The sequence below is a fragment of the Camellia sinensis genome, chromosome 3 (genome assembly GCF_055761805.1).
Source record: "Camellia sinensis isolate YWXY chromosome 3, ASM5576180v1, whole genome shotgun sequence".
Lineage (NCBI taxonomy): Eukaryota > Viridiplantae > Streptophyta > Magnoliopsida > Ericales > Theaceae > Camellia > Camellia sinensis.
The window spans coordinates 169,817,546-169,835,027 of record NC_138963.1 but is presented as its reverse complement, the minus strand read 5'-3'; positions in this window follow the sequence as shown (position 1 = coordinate 169,835,027).

Here is a 17,482-nt window from a genome sequence, read left to right as displayed (position 1 = left end):
TTTTGTTTACGTTGCACAGTGATTGCAATTGTCACCACTCACTGACAGGACACCCCAAACAACGGTGACACGTACGCCTGAGCTAGTGTGTCAGTTGGGAAGGGCAAAACAGTCATTTTATCATGTGTACTAATATTATATTACACACATTTTCATAAAAAGTCAAAAATTTATCCCAAACAACTATCTTTTTCCCCTCACTTTTTTAGTCCAAAAAAACAAAAAGTGCACTTATTTAGAACACCCAAAACAACCCCTAAATAATGGGGGAAGCTATTAAAAAAAAAGTTCCAAAAATACGAAGGACTTGCATCACCGTGTAATTATTCAATAATTTTGAAATATGCATATGTTATATATTTTATAATATTATGATTGATGGAAAAAGTATGTAGGTGAGTATTGAGTTAGTGAATGAGAAATATGAGGGGACATATTGAATAATAATTAGTTAGAAAGTACAGACATATGGTACTTCAAAAATAATGATTGTTTGAAATGACTTTTTGATTTTTTACAAAAAGATATGTAAAAAGTAAAGAGAAAATGAAAATTTTGACTTTTTTATATAAATTGCTGATTTTTTAATTTTTTTAATGACTTTCTAATTTTTAAGCTAAAAAATGATATTGTCAAACGAGACCTTAAACTAATAAACTCAAACACGGTATGAAGTCAACTGCCACATCGATTTGGAAAATAAGTTTGTTAGTATAGCATTACTCACTTTATAAATAAAATCTTATACAAACAAACTTTTCTAGTATATATATATATATTTACAAACTAATAATGTGCATAGTATTGGAAAATAATGGGTTTTCGATAACTTTAATTCGAAATTATAATTAAAGTGAGACTCAACTGCCAGTTGAGATGGGCTGAGTGGTTTTTGTATTCTCTTAAGTGAGAAGATTGCAATATAAAAGTAATGAACCGAAACCATTTAGTTGTAAATGAAAATTGTCTCATAAAGTCGGCATCAATAAAATTGGGTTTAGATTTGGACTTAGTCTTAGTTTGAACTGAGCCTAAACTTGTACTTGTGCATGTGTTGGATTTGGTCTTGGTCTTAGACTTGGACTTGAACCTAGTCTTGAGCTTTGGATTGAGTTGTGCTAAACTTAGTTTGTGCAAGTGTTTGAGATTGGGCTTGGATCGGGAATTTGGGGATGCTGCTGCGCGGGGTGCGCAGCAGCATCTGTTGTGCGACGAAATGGGCCCATTTCGGGGCTCATTTTGATAATCCCAACCGTTCACATTTTAGAGTACATCAAGTAGAACATGCATGCAAAAAATTAAGTTAATCGGATATCGTTTACCTATTCATCCACTCACATTTGTATTCATTTTAATACTTTAAATCATAATTATTATTTATTTTTGTAGATAGAAATGTGAGTGGATGAATGGGTAAACAATATCCGATTATCTTGATTTTTTGCAAGCATGTTCTACTTGATATATTCTAAAATGTGAATGGTTTATATTATCAAAATGGGCCCATTTCGCCGCACAACAGATGCTATTGCGCACCCCGCGCAGCAACATTCCCAATCCCTTGGATTGAGTTGTGACCCAACACTCGTATCTATTTTACAATCCATCTAGTTTAATTCTCAAAACTTATGCATTATGATTTATATAATAGTTTTGGAGTTTTGAACTTTTGTAACTCTAACGCTAATGGCTAGAGTTAATGACATTTGATGGCCCCATTGATATTAACTTTCATGGCTAAGGCTCTTCCTTACGAGTATAAATAGAGGCATTTCTCCTCCAACTTAGGAGGTTGTTTTTTTAGAGAGGTTTTGTGATGGAAAATAAGATGGTGTTTTGAAATAAAAAGTTGGAGATGATTTTTTACACCAAAGAAAAATTTGTCTATCTTATTTTGTTAGCCTCTTCTTTGGTTCTTATTAGAGAGAGTGCAACCATTGTCAAGTTCACCGAAGCTATTCAGATAATGCTTCTGCATTAGTTGGTTTCAACCATTGTATCTTGGGAGAAAAACACCGGCATACCTCTAGCACCCATAGAAAGGCGATGAATCTGTTTTAAGGAAACTGTGGTATCACACAGGTTTCCGCTTGCATTTCTTATCTTTTATTCTTCAAACTTTTACATTTGAAGTATTTCTTGCATATTATTTTATATGTTCATAGGAATCCATCTTGTAATATGTTCCATTATGTAATCTAATTTATTTATGTATTTTTAGTTGTATAGTTTATTCTATATTTCATTCTTTAATAATAATAATAATAAATGTTTTGTCATTTCTATTTATTTTATTTTATATATTTTTATTTTTTTTATGAAAAAATACCAACAATCTTAAAACAGATTCATTATAAATAGTTTTGAAAAAAAAATTAATTTTTATTTTAATTTATTCTTGTAACTCTTGGAATTAAAATTAATTTACTTGTCTAGAGTTATTAGATTGTTTTGAATTGTTTATTTCTAATAATCTATTCATGAAATTTATGTTATGTTATTTAGTTGTTATTACATGAGTTATTTGATTGTTAGTATTTAAGTTGGTAGAAGTTTATAAAAAATAAAAATTTTATTATGTAAGATTCCTACTATTTGATTTGATTTGTTTAATTGTTTTCTTTTGTAGTTAACTTTCTTTACAGGTTTACTTAAACGAGAAAGAATGATATGTATACAAACAAAAAAAATAAATTGGAATTAGTAAATTGGACTATTAATTTTTTGTTTGAACATGATTACATTTGCGTGGAATAAGGAATAATATTGAACTTTTGGAATTTTAGTAATTTAATTATTTATTTTATAGTTCAATTTGATTTAGGATTTATTCTATATGTTGTTTTGAAAGTGTGGTGATAATTTTGATTTAGTTTGATTAATTAAATTCTGGGAAAAACTAATAGCTGAATTTTGAGAATTTCAAGAGATTTGGCTAGTCAAAAGGTTTTCGCCGGTACAAAGTATCTCCAAACAAGTTTGTTTTAGGAGAAAATTTAGTAAACCAATGGTCTTATTTCTGTGATTGCTTTTGATTATATTGCATTATCGCATAGTGGTATAACTTGGCATTGTAATGATAGTAACTCTTGTTCATTCTATTTATTTTTGGTTATATCAATTTTGAGTTCTTTCATGTCTTGATGGGTAATCAAGAAAATTACTCCTAAATATTTTTTGTATTCATAGAATGGTAAGTGGAAGTTTAATTCTATTGTTATATATATTTGCTCATAATTGCATGGTTGGATTGCTAACATTATGACCATAATATTCCTTTATGTATAATTAATTTATAGCCACAACTCATGACATTCTTGTAACTACAATGCATCTTTAGCCTTTGGACTACACATTGCGAGTTATAGTTGAAATTACTTGTGTAATATTTACTTTATTGGTTCATTAACTCATCTTGTATCCAAATGTGTATGTGAACAGTGAGCATAGAGATTTAGTGGTAACGATAATAGAGTTTTGTAATGTGTTCATACAAAGATAAGCATTACAAGTGGAGAAGTGTGTTCTTGGCTAAACAGATGATTCTAGATGCAACTATGAACTCCGTTTTGTAGATTTAGACAGTTTGTAATTGTAACAATTGCATTTCCATTTCCATTTCCATTTCCATTTCTAGTGGTTTTAATTTTTAATTTGTAATAATGAGGAAAGAAAGAAATTATAGACTTGCGGGTTTAGAGAAAATCTTTGGGATTAATTTTATTATTCCCAAAGTGTTTTAGTTTTTTGTAATAGAAACCAACGTTTAGTCTTGGCTAAAGAGTATTTCTAAATTGTTCAGAAATGACAATTAAGATGGATTTGGTTTCAAACCTTTGTGGTTAGAGGAAGTCTTTGGCTTTAATTTTTTTATTCCCAAAGTGGTAGGAAACCAAGTTTTGAAAAAGTTTTTGGTTATAATATAATTATTTCGAAAGTGTTTTGCTTTGGGAAAAGAAACCAACTTTTAGCATTAGCTAAAATATTTCTGATTTTTATTCAGAAATAATGGGTTCAGTTCTAGGAGTACCGATTAACTTTTACGAGTGGTGTAATTCTGATAGCAAATTTAATTGCTTATAAGTTTTGCAAACTTGGTTTGTTTCAACCTAGTTTATCTATTGGAAAACTTAATTCTAAATTTGTTTTTCATGTATTAGGAGTCAACATGCTCTTGAAAGTTTTGTCTAAGATTAATTGGGTCTTAAGTGGAACCGGTGTGACCCCTCCAGTTTTCTTAGAAACTTTCCTAACCATGTTCGATTTTAGGGTTAGTGGTGAGATCAATTTTGAATTAAATTTCAGACTTTTGGAGTTCTAGTGTTAAGTTTAGTTTCTGGAAAAACAAAATAGTGAAATTCTATTGTGATTTTCCAAAAATGGCTTCAAGAGGTGGCAACATAAAATATTGTTCCACCTGACAACCTTAAGCCTTACGAGGTTCTTAAAAGAAGATCTAGAGAGATCAAGTGTGATTTGAGGAAATCATAAGATTGCATGATAATATCTCTGAATGAATCTGAGGCAATTAATATGTTATCCTTGTGTCAATTATAGCACGTATGATTACTATGTGACTTCATTTAAAAGCAAAGATGAGACAACCTGTTAGGGTGGGTGCATATATTTCTGAATTTTTAAATTCTAAATATATTCCTAAATTGGTGGCTCCTAGTGAGTACAACATCACTGATTACAGAGAAAGAAAACAGGTAGTTCCTAGGAGGTGTTAGACCACTGGTTGTACAGTTATGAGATTGTGGTTCCTAGTAGTAAATAGATTACTAATTACAAGTTAAGACATGATGGTTTTTAATAGTGGAGAGGCTACTGATTATATGTCAAAACATGATGATTTCTAGTAATGAAAGTGACTACTAATCACATTTAAAATATTGTGGTTCCTAGTAGTGGAGAGTCTACTTACCACATTATGAGAAATTAGTGATTCCTAGTGATAAGATTACTAGTCATGTTATGAAGTTTCAAATAGTAAACTATTGATCACTAGGTTTGTGATTCCAAATTGTAAGGCTATTGACTTCAGAGTGACATTGTAACAACCTCAATCCATGATTACCGATTAATCCATGACTATTATGCTTAATAAGTAATTAAGATGAAATCCTAAATTAATTACATGTGCAATGCATTATATGTGTTCCTATCTGTCTATCGTAGAAATATATGTTTTTGTTTTATTCTGCGAATTGAAGGCCTTATTGGTATCCGATCACGGAATTGACTTGATTTCTATGCTAGTTACAATTTTTAGAACCTTATAGTAAGTTTAATTAAAATTTGATTCGAAACACATTAAATTAGAATAATTAATGTCAAATTGCTTAGCTTAAGTTAAGATTAATTAAATGTCCTAAGTAAGCCTATATAAGGCCTATACACACCACTCGAGTCACCTTTTTCTCATCATCTTCAAGCCTTCAAGAGACAAATGTGAGAGAGAGGAAGAGAGACCAAGGGAGTTGAGATCAATACTAGAGCTTGGAAGAAATTGCTAAAAAATTCAAGGAAATTGACTTGGAACCTTAGAGAGTTCACCAACTAGAGCTTCATTAAGAAGTTGAGGTAGGAATTCCACCTTTGAATCGTATACTTATGATGTCTAAACCAAAAATTCAAGAGAAATTAGTTGAGTAATGTAAGGATTGAGCTAGAATAGGTGAACATGAGCCATATCATGCATGCATGCACATTTTCTTACATTTTGAATTAAATTTCAAGTAATTCTCACATGCTTGTGCTAAGTCTACCTTTGTTCTGAGAGTTCATCTTGTGTTGTATCATTTTATACCAATTGATCATGTTTTGGGAGCATTGAAGTTAACATAAAACATGCATGTTATGTTTTCAAAGAATTGAGTTTAGATTTGAGCATTTGGCATGCTTTTGGGCCTTGATCTCATGAAATGATCTCTAATTCTCAATGATTTGCAAGTTTACACATGTTTTCTCAAGTTTTGAGGCCCAAAGGGTGCATTTTACAGCTTCGCATTCAAGTTTTGAGCTTGGGAATGCAATCTGGAAATTTTAGATTCTGCCCCTCTGCTCGAGCGGCAGATCCTGCACTCGAGCGACCACCTTTGTTTTCACACGTTCGCTCGAGTGTGAAATGCAAGCTCCCAGAAGTTTAGATATTTTGCAGACCGCTCAAGCGACAAGAGTTGCGCTCGAGCAAATGCACGAGTCTCACACTCGAGTGAGCATCGAGCGGAAAAATCAAGCAACTAGTACTTTTGCAGATTTTGCAGGCCGCTTAAGCAACAAAAGTTGTGCTTGAGCGACCACTCACATTTTATATGTCCGCTCGAGCGAAGGAAATTACGCTCAAGCAGGATCCTTGTTTTCAGCAAATTTTGTTAAGTGTTTTCAAGTGTATTTTAGCATCCTCATTGCATCCTAGGCATTCCTAGATCAAGATTAAGACATAATAATGAGAGTAAAGGCTAGAAACACACTAAGAACCAAATGAAATGAGTTACGTATGATCCAAGCGTATGTTTCAGCATATGTATCTGTTATGTTCATGTAGGTCACGCGCCGTGAGCTGTTGGTCCATTGGTTTGCTATTAAGCTATCTGTGAAGCTATCTGTAAGTAATAACTTAGTAAAGCTATGTTCGATATGAAATGTTTTTTGAATATTATGATATGATATGATATGATATGAACTATGTGTGAATGGTAGAAAAGAATGTATTGTGACTACATGAATGATGATCCACTTCTTTGAAATGTAATTGTGTTATCCTTAACAAAGGCCCTCGCCTAGGGTACAGAATACTGTGGCTTATGGTCATGAGGCCCTTGCCCGGGGGAAACAATACCGTGTCCCAGGCCCTCGCCCGGGAGAAACAATACCGTGGCCCATGTATAAGATATGTAACCCTGTACCGAAGATTCTAATGTGGAACTTAATATGCTTGACCAAAGAGATATGTTTAATGCTAACGGATACACCACTCATGATATGAATATGTTTATGACTCTGTTTCTGATACGAATATGCTCGTGCTTCTATTCAATAAGAGATTTGAAAGTTATATCTGTGACGGACATCATTCATTAAATCTCTTTACTCTGTTATTATTCACTAGGCTTCCGTTCACTATTTATATTATGTATGTAGGTGACCAGGCGCGTAACCAGGCTCAGAGTTGATGACCTGGCATCTCAATTTTGTCAGCCAGTCGTTGCGGTTCCGAAGAGGTTCCCTTTTGTGTGCAGGTTAAGTCTAAATAGCTTATGTTTAAACTTTATCTCCTTTTGGGTATAGAACAAGGTCTGTTCATCTGTACACTAGGCTAAGTCCCATTTTTGTTTTATCTATATATGTGAGTAATGCACGACTAACATATATATATATGATGTCACATAAGTGTTACTAGAGTTTTAAATTTCTGTCCCATATACATTAGCACAGCTCTATGGACAATGTGTTTTATATATTTACTTCTGCAGCCTCTAATTATATATTATTCTGTTCAGAGGTCTTTGGTAATCCCAGGATTACTGGCCGGTTATGACGCTAAACCTATAGAAGCGGGTTTGGGTTGTGACAGACATGTTGGACCAAACTTGTTATGGTGCATTGAATTCGAGAAAGACCTAATTCGGTTAATGACAGTTTGGGAATATGTTTTATGTGATATGATTTTAAGAGTTTCATAATCATTATGACACAAGGAATTATTTAAAAACCCTGTATGAATTTTTGGATAGGCCAAGAGCCTTCGTATAAATTCTACAAATATGGGGGTGTCATGCAAAAGGTGGCAAATGTAAGGGTGTGTCATGTAGAATGTGGCAATACCTAAACCTAAGCGAGTAAGATAGGCTTGAAAATCCGTTGACTTTATGTTCAACGGTTATGTACAATAAAGTAATAAATATACGTTTTCTTGTGAACGAATCTGATATTCAGATTTACACAAGATTACAATCACGAAATTGAGGAAGTGATTTTCATGAAGAAAGAGATAAGCCTAGAAGATTAAATAGGCTAGGACTTTAAAGTTCTTCTATCTAATCTTCTTACCCCCTATATGGTGGCTAGTGAGGCTAAAAACTTCTCTTTAAGTTGTGATTTCTCTAGAAAGTAATTATTAAATTAACTTGATCTTGCAGAGGTAGTTCTTTGGATGCAAGTGAATGAAAGACAGGCTTGTTATCAAAGGATACCAGTGAAGAGAAGATCTGGATTACTTTGATACGTGATCACCAGTTATGGTGAGTGTGATTGCAATTGTACGAAACCTAAAGATATATCAAGATAGATGCTCAGATAACATTCCTATATGAAGATTTAGCTGAATAAATCTTTATTGAACAGCCCGAAAGGGTTTTTAGCTCTAGGGCAAAGTGGGAAAGCCTGTAAATTTCTCAAATTATTGTATGGTTTGAAGCAAGCACCAAAACAATGGCTTGAGAAATTTGACTACACTATGTTGTCAAGTGGGTATTGACAAATGTGTTTATGCCAAAGACATTGACAATGGTATATGTCGTGTTGTGTCTGTGTGTAGGTGACATGCTCATTGTTGGTAGTTATGAGAAGATGTTCAATACTACCAAGTGGATGTTGAACTCTAAGTTTGACATGGGCCTTGTAGATGTATATTTGAGAATTAAGATTTCCTGACCATCTGCTAGTAGTGTACTTTCTCAGTCTCATTATTTTGATAAGAGTCTTGAGATGTATAAGTCAGATACAAGTGTGTTAAAGATATCAATAGACTTTAGTCTCCGTTTAACCAAGAATAATGGAATATTCTCAGATCATTGGAAGTTTGAAGTATCTGATGAGTTATATATGGCCGGGTATAGCCTATTCAATTAGCAGGCTAAGCAGATACATGAGTAATCCCAATGCCTATATTTAGAGGGCGTTTGTGTGGGTACTAAGGTACTTACAATGAAGTTGGGATTATGGGTTGCATTATCCCAAATATCTGGTTATACTAAAAGAGTACAGTGACGTCACCTGGATATCTAATATAAAGACTGCAAATTCATTAGTGGATTTCTTTTCACTATTAGAAGTGCAACTATGTCTTGAAAATCTTCCAAGCAGATGTATATTATGAGATCAATGATGGAATCGGAATTCAATAATTTAGATAAAGCTACTGAAGTAGCTGAATGACTTTGCTGTTTTCTTGAGGATATTCCATGTTGATTAAAACGTGTGCTAGCAATTTTATATACTTTGCGACAACCAATCAAGTATTGGTAGGGCACAGAGTAATACGTGTGTAGACACCCCATTTTTGACCGTTCTCAAGACTTGGACGTCACCGTTTGAACGCTCGGTGACCATCCATGTTCGTGTTCGTTTTGAGTTCCCGGAGGCCTCGGCCGCGCGCCTTGCCTCAGGATCTCTTAACTTGCCTGTTCTGTGCTTGGTTTTGCACCAAGGACTTGTGTTTTGTGCTTCTGAGGGTGGGAAGAGGCTTGTTAGCCATCCCTGAAACCCACCGGCCGTGGCATGATCCCACCAGCCTTGTTTTTTTTTCTACCGACCAAATTTTTGGTCGGTCGGTATTCTCTTAGGTGTATCGGCTTTTTTGTGTGGTCGGCCGACCATTTATTTGGCCGGTTGTCTCTTTTTTTGGCCGGTACCTCCTTTTTGCCTTTTTTAGACATTATACATGCCAGCTGTGCCAGCTGGAATGCACGGACTTGTCCTCTATACACGTGTATGGAGGAGTTGCACCCTTTACACCTTTTTTTTTTGCTCAAGCTTCTTGGAGAAGCTTGCACGCTTTGCTCAAGCTTCTTGGGGAAGCTTGACCCTTTGCCTTAGCTTCCTCAAGAAGCTTAGACCCTTTGCCTTAGCTTCTCTTAGAAGCTTGACCTCCTTGACCCTTTTGCCTTAGCTTCTTTAAGAAGCTTAGGCCTTTGTCTTCCTCTATAAAAGGAGATCTCTCTTCTCCTTTGAAGAGGTTCAGCAAATCAAAGTTATATAGCATATATACACCACTCTCTCTCTATATCTCCCTCTCTCTCTTCATTTGTGTGTGTTAGAGGGCCTAAAAGGGTGTTTTGTTCTTAGTTTTGCACTAAGACACCTAGTATTACACCATACTTCGGTTTTGGAGGTGTTGAGAGTTTGTTCTTGGAGTTTTGAGTTAGTTTTGATCAGAAAAAATGGGCTGGACTTGCTGTTCTTGAAGTGTTCTTCAAGGATAAACACTATTGCTTTATATTCCCCAATTTTGCACTAGCTTTTAACCTACTTTGCATGCTGTTTTGAGTTTTGTGTATAACTGATAAAAACTCTGATTTTTCATGATTAAGATGTTCATTAAGATCTCTTTTGTGTTTGGGGTCGACCTCCTCCTCTTAGGCCTTGTTTGGCCCCTTTTGTGCCTTCTTTGGTTGAGCTTTGAATACTTTTTTGCATTGGCCTTCTCACCACTGAAATCCAGGGGATTTTTAGTGGTGAAGAAGAGGTTTTGAAGTCTTGCATAGGTGAGAGACACCCCTCTCTCTTTGTGTCTCATTTGTTCATGTTTTTTGCTCATAAGGGTAGCATGCATGCTTAGTTTTGTTTGGTCTTGTTTCAGAGGTTATTTGGAGTTTATTTAGCATGTTTTACCTCTATTCTATATTGGTTTATTGACCCCTTGCATGCATAATATACTTGCCTTGTATTCCTTCATTTTGCCTAGAAATGCATCTTGCCTTTAGACCTCCATGCTTGCATGTTCTAGCTTGACTTCATGAAGCTTTTGGTCATATTTCATCATGCTTAAGGTCTGCTGGGTGCTGATTTGATCATGTTTGCCATGTTTGGTATAGCCTCTTTGCATTTTGGCTTGTAAGCCTTGAGTGTGTGAGTCATTAGCTTGCATTACCTAGGCTATTTCAGTGATTTGGAATCACTTATTATGCCATTTCAGTCCATATTTTGTGCTTACATGCTTGCATTTGCTACCCTTTCGATGCCTTGAAGAGATGTGATCTTATGCTCCATGTTAGGGCCTTGGTGTATGCCTATGTGTTTGAGGCTTTGGGCTGCCATATCAGTGGATTTTGGGGTGCATTTTGATGTATTGAAACTCTGTTTTCGGTTGTCTAGTCCATGCCATGAGCAGTTGGGGTGGTTGTAGTAAAGTGCCCTCCTTGTGGCTTTGAATGCCCTTTGTTTTGGGCCCATTTCTTGGCATGTTTTGACCATGTTCCATGCATGTTCTATTCTTATTTTGGTCTGCCCTAAGTCTATTTTTAGTCATCTTGGCCTTGCGGGGCTTGGTTGATATGGCCTTAGTTCAAGCATCTTGACTAGCTTTGGACCTTAAGCCTTTTAGCATGCTTTATTCACCTTAGGTGCATGATTTGGTAGCATTATTGACATGATTTCAGAGCTTATCGTATTGCCATATCCTCATATTCATCGCATTTCACTCATGCTTGAAGGTTGTGCATTGTGGTCTAAGTAATGGACCAATTAGTAAGCTTGTTTGCTTTGCATTTTTGTTGCCTTCACCCATCATTTTGGCCACTGTTTTGGGATGGGCTGAGGTCTCCCAATTTCGATTTAAGTCCATCCTTGCACATAGTTGCATGTTTGACATGTTGCCTCTAGTTGCATGCTTGCATTATACCGTGTTTACATGTTCTTGTTACATTAGTTTAGCTTGCATGTTAGGTTGAATTGCATTGCATCTTGCATGCTTAGCACATTGTACATTTGCATGCTTAGGTTGCATTGCATTTGGCATGCTTTGTTAACTTAGCCTCATATTGCATATTTGACCCATGTTGCATCCTTGAGCCACATTGCATACATGCATTACATTTTGCTTGGTTTGGGGTGTCAAACCAAGCATGAGGGGTGAGGTGTGTTCGTACTCAAAGTGACGAAACACGTCTCAACCCTCGGTTGCCGATGCCCTTGACCTTAACATGATAGGGCGTAAGGCATTCATTTGTTCTGTCGCATGCATTCACATTGATTTTCAAACTTGGTGCCTTTGGCCATCATGCATCGAAATGCGTGATTGGTGGCCCGAGGACCAAGGGCCACACTCCCTTGAGTCTATAACATGATAAGGAGAGTGGACATGTGCACATTTGCTTGAAAATTCCATGCCATGCCTTGTCTGTCCTCTGCTGCTGTCAAAACAGGTTTCTGCAGGAAGATTTGGCCGACCGGCTACCTACAGTACCGACCGACCAAAAATAATTAGCCGATGGCTCAACAATTGGTCGATGACCATTTATTAATGGTCGGAGATCTTATGCCTTGGTCGGTGGCATCTCACAATGCTCAGGGAGCAATTCAGAGGCATCTCCAGGATTTTCACAGTCCTCAGAGGTATAGGACAATGCAAACAGAGGCAACAATGGCATGGCAGCGGGTTTCCGGACAAGGCAAATCGAGCATGCAACATCCGCGCATTCCGAGGCAGAGCTGTGGCGGTCTCTTTAGTTTCATATTTAGGCTGTTTTTGTAATTAATTTGTTAATTAATTAAAAGTTTTGTAATAATTAATTAGCTAGGATAGTTGGTTCATTATTTGGCCTGTATTATTCTTTCAGACCCTCCGAGCGAGGGCAATTGTGTAATAAGTGTGTGTGAGTATGTGTATGTCTTCCAACCCCCACTTCCTTCTCCCTTTTACTTACCTGCTTTCAATGGTTAGTATTAGGGCATATTTAAATTAGCATACCTTATGCTATACATGCGTGCATCCATACATTTGTCTTGCATGCACCGGGCTCGGCGCATCATACTAACTGCATTGTATTTCAATTCCAAGTTGAATACGTGTTAGTTGTAGCATCATCATATGCCATCTTAGAATAACCGAGCCTATTGTAGTTGCATCTTGCATGTGTTGCATTAGCCATCTTAACATGAATTAGGATCATGCATATGATTATTAACTAGTTTCTATTTTGGCTTGGAGTACTCGGTAAGCATTTATGTTTTAGCATCCTTGCATGAGTGTAAGTGTTGCCATGATAGCATGCTTACCATGAGGCTATGTGCTTATGTGTTATAACTGCCTGAATGCCTGTGGGTGAAGGTTGGGTTGCTTGAGTTGGAATAATTCGTCAAAACCCGTATTTTAGCCTACTTGCGAGTAGCAAATTTCAATCCATTTTCAAAAAAAACGGATATACGATGTTTTGTTCCAATTCAGGGAATTCAGTCTATACTTGTATGTTGTGCGCATCATGTAGTAAATCTAGGCTAAGAACCAGTTTAAGAACGCATAATGTTTTCAAAACAAGATATCATGGTTAGTAGAGGCCGATCTTCGGATCGGGCGAGCGGGGGTGCTCATAGCTGACCTTCCCCAATCGTACCCAAGTTCCCGAGCCGAAGCAACTTTGGTGATGACGGACACGTGGCCTAAGGCAAACGAGTCAGGGTTTCCTAAATTCTCCCATAAAAAATATTTAGGTGGCGACTCTGTATCTGGCAAAGCAGTCCATGTTTGGCACTTCTTTACAAAAAAATCTGTTTTCAAAAACGATTTGCCAGATTTGGACTCTTTGGTTCAGATTTAGAACCGTGACAATTTGAGTCCTGAACTGTAGTGAGCCCAAATGAATGAAACGAGAGATTCCCTCCCGGGTCGTTCAGGGAGGTCTACAACATGTAATGAAAAGACTAGACATTTTAATAATAATTCCATACGACGACTACTCTCGTGTGCTGTCACTATAGGTTACATACAGTTTAAGGATAATATTATGGATCCATTAACCTAAGGGTTAAATCGAGAGTTAGTAAAAAGTTGTCAAGAGGAATAGGGTTAAGGCCTTTAACAAATGTTACCAGAATGGAAAACCCAACCTAGTTGACTGGAAATCCCAAGATCTAGGTTCAAAGAGACAACCTAATTGCGTGTAACGGATGAGTCACTTTGGAGGTAAGTCCTCTTGCCTATTCTTTTATACAGTGATACCCTGTGGGGTGGAAGGTTAAGCTGATACTTTTAATGACTTGAGTGTTGTGAATAGTCAACCGTGGTATAGCGAGATACCTTATGTAGGTCACCTATTTGAGTGCGAAATGGGACCGTTTCTTTAAGAATTGACAAGGCCGAATTCTTTTAAAACACTTACTGAACTAGACTAGTGTTCTAGGGCCAAATCGGACACACCAGTGAGAACAAGAACAATGGTTGGAGTAAATCCTGTGTGAGGTCTATTGTCTTGATTTACACAAACGACAGAACAATTCAAGACATCACGGTCACTAGTCAGCCAGTAAATTTAATAGGCTTTCACTACAAAAGGTTCAAGGCCAACAGTTACCTTTTCTAATGTAGGGTTATTCTGTATACTCTCTCTCAGAGTCTTTATTGTTAAGCGTTGTCTGTTTTTCTTTATTCGACCAATTTTATTTATGTGGGGGATTGTTGGAAAATAATGGGTTTTCGGCAACTTTAATTCGAAATTAAAGTGAAATCCAACCGCCGGTTGAGGTGGGCTGAGTGGTTTTTGTATTCTCTTAAATGAGAAGATTACATTACAAAAATAATGAGCCGAGACCATTGAGTTATGAATGAGAATTGTCTCATAAAGTGGGCATCAATAAAGTTGGGTTTAGATTTGGACTTTGTCTTGATTTGGACTGGGCCTAGACTTGTACTTGTGCATATGTTGGGTTTGGTCTTAGACTTGGACTTAAACCTAGTCTTGAGCTTTGGGCTGAGCTGGGCTGGGCTTAGTTTGTGCATATGTTTAAGATTGGGCTTGAATTGGGTTGTGACCCAACACCCATATCCATTTTGCAACCCATCTGGTTTAATTTTCAAAACTTATACATTATATACGCATTATGATTTATACAATGATTTTGGAGTTTTGAACCTTTGTAACTCTAACTCTAATGGCTAAAGTTAATGACATTTGATAGCCCCATTGATGTTAGCCTTCATGGCTAAGGCTCTCCCCTACGAATATAAATAGAGGTATTTCTCCTCCAACTTAGGAGGTTGTTTTTAGAGAGGTTTTGTGATGGAAAATGAGATGTTGTTTTGAAATAAAAAGTTGGAGATGATTTTTTATACCAAAGAAATTTTTTCCGATTTTCTTTTGTTAGCCTCTTCTTTGGTTCTTGTTAGAGAGAGTGCAACCATTGTCAGGTTCACCGAAGATATTCAGATGGTGTTTCTGCATTAGTTGGCTTCGACCGTCGTATCCTAAAAACAGACGCCAGCATACCTCTAGCACCTATCGAGAGGCTATGAATCTGTTTAAGGAAACTGTGGTATCACACAGGTTTCGGTTTACATCTTTTATCTTTTGTTCTTCAACCTTTTACATTTGAACTATTTTTTACATATTATTTTATATGTTCATGAGAATCCATCTTGTAATATGTTTCATGATATAATTTAATTTATTTATGTATTTTTAGCTGTATAGTTTATTTTGTATTTCATTCTTTAATAAGAAATATATTTTTATTTATTTTATTTTATATATTTTTCTTGTATTTTTATGAAAAAATACCAACACAAAGAATAGTAAACTCTTAATATTTAAAATGAGATTTACTGAAATTAAATATTAGAAATAATTTGCTATCACATCAGTTTAGAAAATAAATTTGTGTAGAGTGCTACCAAAGCAAGAGCAGAATTTTTATTTTATTTTTTTTCTTAGCAAGCTCAGTTACCCTGCCACCTATATTAAAGCAAGAAATGTTATGATCAAAATAAATAAATAAATTATAAATATATCTCATAAGATTTGATTAAAATGCGAATCACCTTTTATAATTTTAAAAATTACAATCTAATCCCTGATATTTTCAATTTCATAACGAATCGTCCCTTTTATTAATAAATCATGAAATCAATTAACAGTTTTTAACAATATTATAAATATGTTTCAATTAATTATTGTATAAGAGAACAATTATGAATTTTATTTTTTTGGTTAAATTTGTTAAATAATTTTTTTTTCACAAATGGGTATTTGTAATTTTTCAAATCACAAGGAGTAATCTGTATTTTACATTGAACTCAGAGATGTATTTGTAATTTATCTAAAAAAATAATGTGTGATTTGAATTTATTTTGAGTTCAGTTCAATAGGGTTAAAGAAATTTAGTTCCAGTGAATTGTTCGCTTTCAAAAATCTGAAAACAATGAAAATTCCAATTCAAATAAACCTAGGACGAGATAAGCTAAGGCTAAAAATTAAATGAAATAATTATCTTCAATTGCTCCGTTCAAAAATGATAGCAATAAACTTGAATTGCAACTGGCAATTGATGAACGGTACTAGGAGATGAGATCAATGGTATTTTACTTAGAGATGTTATGAAAAGTTTATTTTTAACTTTTAATTAAGTTTTTTAAATTTTTTAGAAAGTTATTTGGGAAATTAGTAAAAAGTTATTTTTTGACTTTTTTACTTAATAGTTGTTTATGTTGTTATATCATAATCAAAATATCTCTACCCATTTTAAAAAATAATCATTTTCATCTGCGTGTCTCATTTAAATAACATAAAAGGTATAATTGTAATTTCACAAGTAATTTTTAGCTATACTTTCAAATGATTTTAATAACAAAAAAGCCATCTTAACATCTTTGACCTAAGTTGCAAAATATAACTTTTTTCTTTTTATTCTCAAATAGAGCCGTAAGCCTCGTTTGAGAACATGCTATTTTAGTAATTTTTTAATTTTTTAGCTAAAATATAAGATAAAAAAAACTAGTATATTTGAAATGATTTTTTAACTTTTTACGAAAAAATGTATAAAAAATAGAAAGAAAAGGAAATCTTTGATTTTTTAATATAAGTTATAAATCTTTTAACTTTTTTAATAATATTTTAATTTTTTAACTAAAATATTAACTTGTCAAACGAGACCTCAGTTAAAAGTGTCCGTTCCCATCTATAAAGTGCTTCCAAAGCAAGGGCAGACTTTTTTTTAATTTTTTTTCTGGCCTAGCTTAGTTGCCTTGCACTTGTATTGAAACAATAATGTTATGATCAAAATAAATAAAAGAAAATGTAAAATAATAATAATAATGATAATAACGTGTAATTTGAATTTATTTGCGTTTACTTCAGTAGAGTCAGAGAAGTTCAGTTCTAGTAAATTATTCGCTGTCAGAAATTTGGAAACAATGAAAATTCCAATTCAAATAAACATGCGACGAGATAAGCTAAGGCTAAAATTAAATGAAATAAATGTCTTCAATTGCTCCATCCAAAAATAAAAATTGTACGAACAAGAAATAATTCTTCTCGTATGATCCTGTTGTTCAAGTTTGTACTCCTCCAAACAATGTTACTTTGCCACCTGAAAACACAAACGTGAGCTAATCGACGAGTGTGTGCCGGAAACCCCTCCAATGCCTAAGTCAGTAACTAGACAATAGACAATAAGTTCTGTGTATTCTAGAGTAAAAATTGGGATTGTCATACCTGTCCATAGGTCCTGCTATGAGCTTTTATAGACTTGGCTTGGCCCATTCCTA